At 40.9% G+C, this 6,605-nt stretch overlaps 1 pseudogene; it reads left to right on the forward strand.

Moving 5' to 3' along the window:
• Positions 1–295: 295 nt before the first annotated feature.
• LOC106845564 (integrator complex subunit 12-like) lies at positions 296–2,924 on the forward strand (annotated as a pseudogene).
• Positions 2,925–6,605: the final 3,681 nt, after the last annotated feature.

Below are 6,605 nucleotides of genomic sequence, written 5' to 3' on the forward strand. Positions count from 1 at the left end.
ACTGTGCAATAATAAAGTTCCTACTTTCTTCCACTACCCCCAGTGTCAGAGATTGGCTTGCTGCGCAATGGGTGAGCAAACTCACTTCAGGTTCGATATCACCACGTCTTCAAAATATGTTTATTCCTATTGCCAAATGCAATGTGTGGACCTGCTTGGATCCCGATGCAAATAAACCAACTGTAAAGAAATCTGTATGAATGTTTGTTCTTCAGCTCTGGGCTGGCTGGGGCTGGGTGGGGTTTGGAAGGGGCCACTGGAAGCAGATGGGGCGGTGGGCAGAGTGATGTTTGCAATGGCTGCTACAGGGAACTTGGAGCATGATCCCATATCTTTTTTTTTGTGAGGAAGATTGGCCCTGAGCTACCATCTGTTGCCAATCTTCCTCTTTTTGCCGAGGAAGATTTTCCCTGAGCTAACATTGGTACCCATCTTCTTCTATTGTGTATATGGGATGCCTTCTGCCACAGCATGGCTTGATGAGTGGTGCATATGTCCATGCCCTGGATCTGAACCTGCAAACCCTGAGCAGCCAAAGCAGAGCACGCAGACTTACCCACTATGTCACAGGGCTGGCCCCTTGATCCCATGTCTTTGAAAGCACTAGGCTTCTTAGATTCAAAGAGTAAGGATCCTGCTGAAAAGCGAAAAGCATTTCTTGATGAATCTTTGGCTCAGGGCATTGATTCAAGATCCTGTCCATCTCAAAACGACTTGGAGTCAAGCAAAATTTCAAGCACAAAAACTATTTCTAGTAAGCAAGAGCCCAAAACATCATCCAGTTTTCCTTCTGGCAGTAATAACGGCAAGGTCTTTACAACGGAAAAGGTAAAGAAAGAAATTGAGAGGATACTTGCTGATAAAATGAAATCTGACATCACTGAAGCAGTTGATCTTCCAAAGAAACCTGGACTGGAGAAACCAGAGACACAGTCCTCTCCCATTACCGTCCAAACCAGCAAGCATTTAGCTATGGCTGATCTTTCCAGCTTTGAGTAGACCAGTGCTGATGATTTTGCTGTGGAGATGAGATAGGCCTGGGTTGTTTGTTGGCAAATGACGGTGGCATCCAGTAATCCATTGGTAGAAAGGAGTGCCACAGTCTCCACCACTAAGATTGCCATAAGCCCCAGGTGACAAAGAAGTGAATGATCCTAACCTGGTGTGGTATTGTGCCCGATGTACCAGACAAATGAAAAGAATGGCTCAGAAAGCTCAGAAACCACCACAGAAGCCAGCCCCTACTGTTATTTGTATAACTCCAGCTGTCAAAGACCCAGTGGTTAAGAAACCAGAAACGAAACTCAAATAAGAGACAACTTTTCTAGCATTTAAGAGAACAGAAGTCAAGGCATCCAGAGTTATTTCCAGAATTCTTCTAGTACCAGAGTTTCCTCTTCAGGAACTAGTGACCTAACTGGATGGGCAGCTTTTGCTGTTAAAACTTCTTCTCTGGTCCGTTAACAGCAAAATTGAGTTCAGCGACCCAGAACAGCAGCGGGAAATCTGCTACCTCATCAGCTAACCGGAAGCCTGTGGGTTTGACTGGTCTGGCAACCTCATGCAACGGTGGAATAGATTTCAAAATAGGTTCCAGCAACAGCAATACACCCACTGTACCATTGAAACCACCTCCACCTCCAACTTTGGGCAAATCTAGTCTTAGTTACTATCAACACAAATAATCCATAATCAATCTATAAATCAAAATTGAGATGAGCTTATTATGAACCAGATCTGAGGACTAGCCCAGGGCCTTCCTCCCCCAAGAAAGGCAAGGCACCAAAGAAGTGGGGTGTACTGAGCGGAGCAAAGAGCACACATCACATATGACAGGAATATCTCTTTTACTGCCGTCACAGGATGCTTAGTGGCCCCGCAGGTTGGTGATCAGCAGGTTAGGGGTCACAAGGTGAGCACAGCAGGTCAGTAATTAATCCTTAGTTTCTAGGAAGCGGTGCTTATCCTTAAAGAAATGCTGATATGGGGGGAAGCTACATCCCTATCTTTAAGGGCATCATTCTTGTCTTTGGCACATTGTAAATGTTTAAATTGTCGCCGAAACCAAAGTTCGCCTCCTGGTGAGTTATCAGACTCTCCACCAGAAGTAACTAGTCTCACAAAGTGAAGTATATTTGCAGCAAACAGGAGACCATGTGGAATCATTTCCAAAGTCATAGCATCCCTGAACAAAGGGAAGCAGGGACATTTATTTCGGATGCGGAATGAATATTCAAAATGGAGATGCGGGTATTCACTTGCACAGGCTCAGTTGGGAAACATGCTTCCACATACATTGCAGGTTATGGTAATAAGGCCTCAGCTCCCCCTGGAGAGATTTTAGCATTAAAAAGAAGGCAAAGGTCACAGGTATAGCTCTTCGGGTGAGGCCTGGTCCAGTTCCTGGTCCCGTTCAGGGTGGTTGGTGATTGCACCTCATTAACGTAACAGAAGGGAAAAATGAATTTGGAAAAACAACTAAATGCTTCCAAACCCACCCTTGAGTTCCTGGGGCAATTAATCTGTGACAAAAGCAGATAACATCTGGCCCAAGGTCAGGACCTTTTGGAAAAACAAGGTCAGGCCGAATTAGTTTTACACCAAATGGTTTCCTCATATTCTCCAATATATGCTATTGCTTCTCATTTATTTTTCAGTTGCTCAGTTAGTTGTGACAGTGTTAGCAAAGTAGGTCTTCCTTGTCCCAGTAGCTTAGTTCTATGAAGCAGCAGCCAACTAAGTGGGAATGGAAATAGCGGGACATCAGGGCCTAGAGAAGTACCACCAGCAAAACCACCTCAGAACCGAGCCACTCTCCCTCAGTGTCACTTAAATGTCCAACTTCTCAAGAATCACGGCTCAATGCCGTGACGCGATTACAGACGGTCAAGACGAAAGCCAGCCAGAAGAAACTCAAGAAGTAATATGGCCAAGTAGGTTTTTATATCACGTTACCCTACAGATTAAAATCTTATTATTAGGACATAAACTGTAATACATTATAGTTTAATAAAAATCTTCACAATGAAAAAAAAAGAAATCCTTATGAGACAATTGAGGAAATTTGGATACTAGATATTTGATTAAACTAAGAAATCCTAAATTTTTTGTGTTATAATTGAATAGGACAATTGTCTAGAAAAAGAGTACTTACATTTTAAAGAAATATACGAATGTAAACCTTCAATGATACAAAATGCATATATACAATGTTTTTCATTGCAGAATTGTTTGCAATTTCAAAATCCTAGAAACAAGGTAAATGTCCATACACACACACACACACACACAGACACACACATGACAATGGTTGCATAAATTACGATACATTCATACAATGGAGTACTATGAAGCTATAAAAATATAAGAGAGATCTTTGTGAATTTAAACAGAGGTGATTTCCAGGATCTACCATTAAGTGAAAAAAAAAAAGTACAAAAGAGCATCTGTAGTGTGTTGCCTTTTAGGGGAGAAAGAAGAGGTTACAAGAAAATATACATGTATCTGCTCAGTCACGCAAAAGAAAACCAGCAGGGAAAATGAGATTGTTACCTACAGAGGGTGGGTGAGAAAGGGGTGGAAGGAAGAAGGAATGGAAATGGGGCAGGAGGATGAGGAGGGCATGCCACCTCTCTGAGGACATTTTTTTGTAAAATTCGGACTCTTAGAACCATGAGAAAGTTTCATGTGCTCAAAAATTAAGTAATTAATCAAAACCAAGCAGGAGGTGGGGGAAACCAAAATGGAATGCAAACACCAGCGACCTAACAGCATTTCAAATGACTATTATCACTGAGCTGAGGGATGGGGAAGAATTACCCTAAATAACTTTTGAATCAGCATTTTGACTGCGTACTGTAGGCTCCAGACAAAAAGAAATATACAAGCTAAAAAGAAAAATGCTGTACTCTAGTTTTTAAATTATGTATATATATGCAGACAGATATACACATGGAGGTGTGTGTATGTGTGGGTTAATGTACATACATAGATATACATGTATCTACATGAATATACATATGTTTCCTGCTGAGGAGGCCCAGGAGCATTGAAATCCCAGAAGCAATGAATGCAGACAGTGACCAGATCCTAGTTTCCGAATACCCTTTTCCAATAAAAGGAAACAAGGGTCCTTGGAGAAATGGCTGATTTCAGGACTGGGACACAGGAAATGCAAGATAAGCCTGGAACGTGCTTGGTACAGAAAATATACGGAAATATTCACAAAAAGAGAGAACTTGTCATAAAGACATGGGAGCCAACCTGAAGTAGCTCCCAAAGGCCAAAGCTGGAAAGACCAAATTTGAGCAACAAAATGTATATTGGTAGTATTAGACTGTAACTCTTAGAATAGAATATCCACATACTGATATAAGTAACCCACTGAATGCATGAATGAATAAATATATAAAGGGAGAGGGGACAGCTCTTCCTTAAGGAAGAATCCCAATTATTACATGTAGAAGGAAATGAGGAAACTCACCATTAAGCAAACACTATGGTAACGTTTGCTGCAGGCAAGATCCATAGTGGGTGCTGAAATTAGTCAATGAAAGTTTACTTAGAATATTTGCATAGTCACTAAGTATCTCCCCACAAGATATTTATTAATTCCAAAAAGATAAATAGTAACATTGAAAGTGACAAACCTGGCAGGCACTACTTTAATCAAAAGATCAAGGTTAACGTCACCATTCATAAGACATTAACTAATTAAACATAGTATGTTTTGGATATGATGTTATGTCTGGAAATGATACAGTGAGAAGGAAACAGCATAACTTCTGTGGAATTCTTGCAAAAAATGTATCATTTAAGGGGGCTGGCCCCACAGCCTAGTGGTTAAGTTTGGCATGTTTTGCATTGGTGGCCTGGATTCACGGGTTTGAATCCTGGGCATGGACCTACACCACTCATCAGCCATGCTGTGGCAGTGAGCCACATATAAAATAGTGGAAGATTGGCATAGATGTTAGCTCAGAGCTAATCTTCCTCAGTGCACACACACACACAAAACTATAACTCCAAGCAAATCATGAGGAAACATCCGGCAGATGCAAATTGAAGTATATTCTACAAAATATCTAACCAATGATCTTCTAAAGTGCCGAGATTAAGAAAGACAAGGAAAGACTGAGGAGTTGTCACAGACTAGAGGAGACTATGGTAACTAAATGGTGTGGGATCCCAGACTAGAAAAAGAATATTGGTTGAAAAACTGGGGAAACTCGAGAAAGGTCTGGAGTTTAGTCGATAGTATTGTATTAATGTTAAATTCCTGGTTTTGATCATTGCACTCTGGTTATGTAAGATATTAACATTAGAGAAAACTGGGTGAAGAGTATTTGGGAACTCTGTACACTTTTCAATTTTGCTGTAATGCAAATAATTTCACAAAAGTTTAAAAGATATACATTAAATTATTTATTGATGAAATAAAATGAAGTCTGGGATTTGTTTCAAAATATCGCTGACAATTGTTGAAGCAAGGAGATGGGTATGTCAAGGCCCATTATACTTCTTTCTACATTTCTATATGTTAGAAATTTTCCATTAGAATCTGATAAATCATATATATTTATTAAGTCCCTTCCATATGCCAGGCACTGTGTCAGCCATGGGCACTTGGCAGCCCTGTCATCAAGGAGCTCACAGTCAACAAGGGGAAAGCAGATATTAAACACATAAGGTCAAAATAGTGACGTGATCCAGGAAGCGCAAGATACCTGAGAGTAGGGAGGGGAGACTGTTCCAAGCAGAAGAAACGGCACATGCAAAGGACCTGGGGCTAGAGAGCAACGCTAAAGTGTAGTCAAGAAGAGAAGGGTCTGCAAATGACCCACATAATGCAGCTAAGGTCCTCCCAACCAGGACTAGGATGTCTCAGCCAGATTCTTTGAGCCTATAGAATTTGGGTTGCAACAGTATTCATTATAGAGTCCATTTTGCAAATTTAGATTGCTATCCCCCTATTCTCACTATCACATCCTCTTTTCTGACACTGCCTTCCTATGACACACTCCCTCTCTCCCCACAAGACTTTTCCATCTGCCATAAATTTTGCAGCCAATTTCATGAACTCTTCCATAAGCAGTGTATGTAGAAGCTGGTCCCCACTGATCTGCTGGGCAGCCAAATAAACTGGAAATCTCTTGTTCATGCAATTATGGATCACCTTGAAATGAAACATTGATTTGTCATTTTCTTTCAGGTCTAGTGTGGAAGTAGGAGGAGCTTTGAGATCTGTGGGCATGGCTGTTCTTATTGAACCTGACCCCCTTTGGAGGGAAAGAATTGTCACAGTACTACAGCATCTAACATACACACCAGGACTTGGCATTGAGCTGCTGAGCAGAGAGCCGACCTGAACTTTGAGTTAGGTTCACGTTGACTTCATACATTTTCATAAGTTTTCTCATGTCTGTTTCACTAGGAAAATATTTGTAAGTGTGTTACTGTATGTGGGTTCTCTTATGTTCTTATTCTGCCTTGGTTGTGTGCTCAGGAGACAATTCAAGCATTATTAGTTCTGCAAGGACATGTCTTTAAAGGAAAACAATAAGAATTTAGAAAATGAAGGCAGAGAATATGATGAAATAGGAAAA

The sequence above is a fragment of the Equus asinus genome, chromosome 8 (assembly GCF_041296235.1).
Source record: "Equus asinus isolate D_3611 breed Donkey chromosome 8, EquAss-T2T_v2, whole genome shotgun sequence".
Taxonomy (NCBI): domain Eukaryota; kingdom Metazoa; phylum Chordata; class Mammalia; order Perissodactyla; family Equidae; genus Equus; species Equus asinus.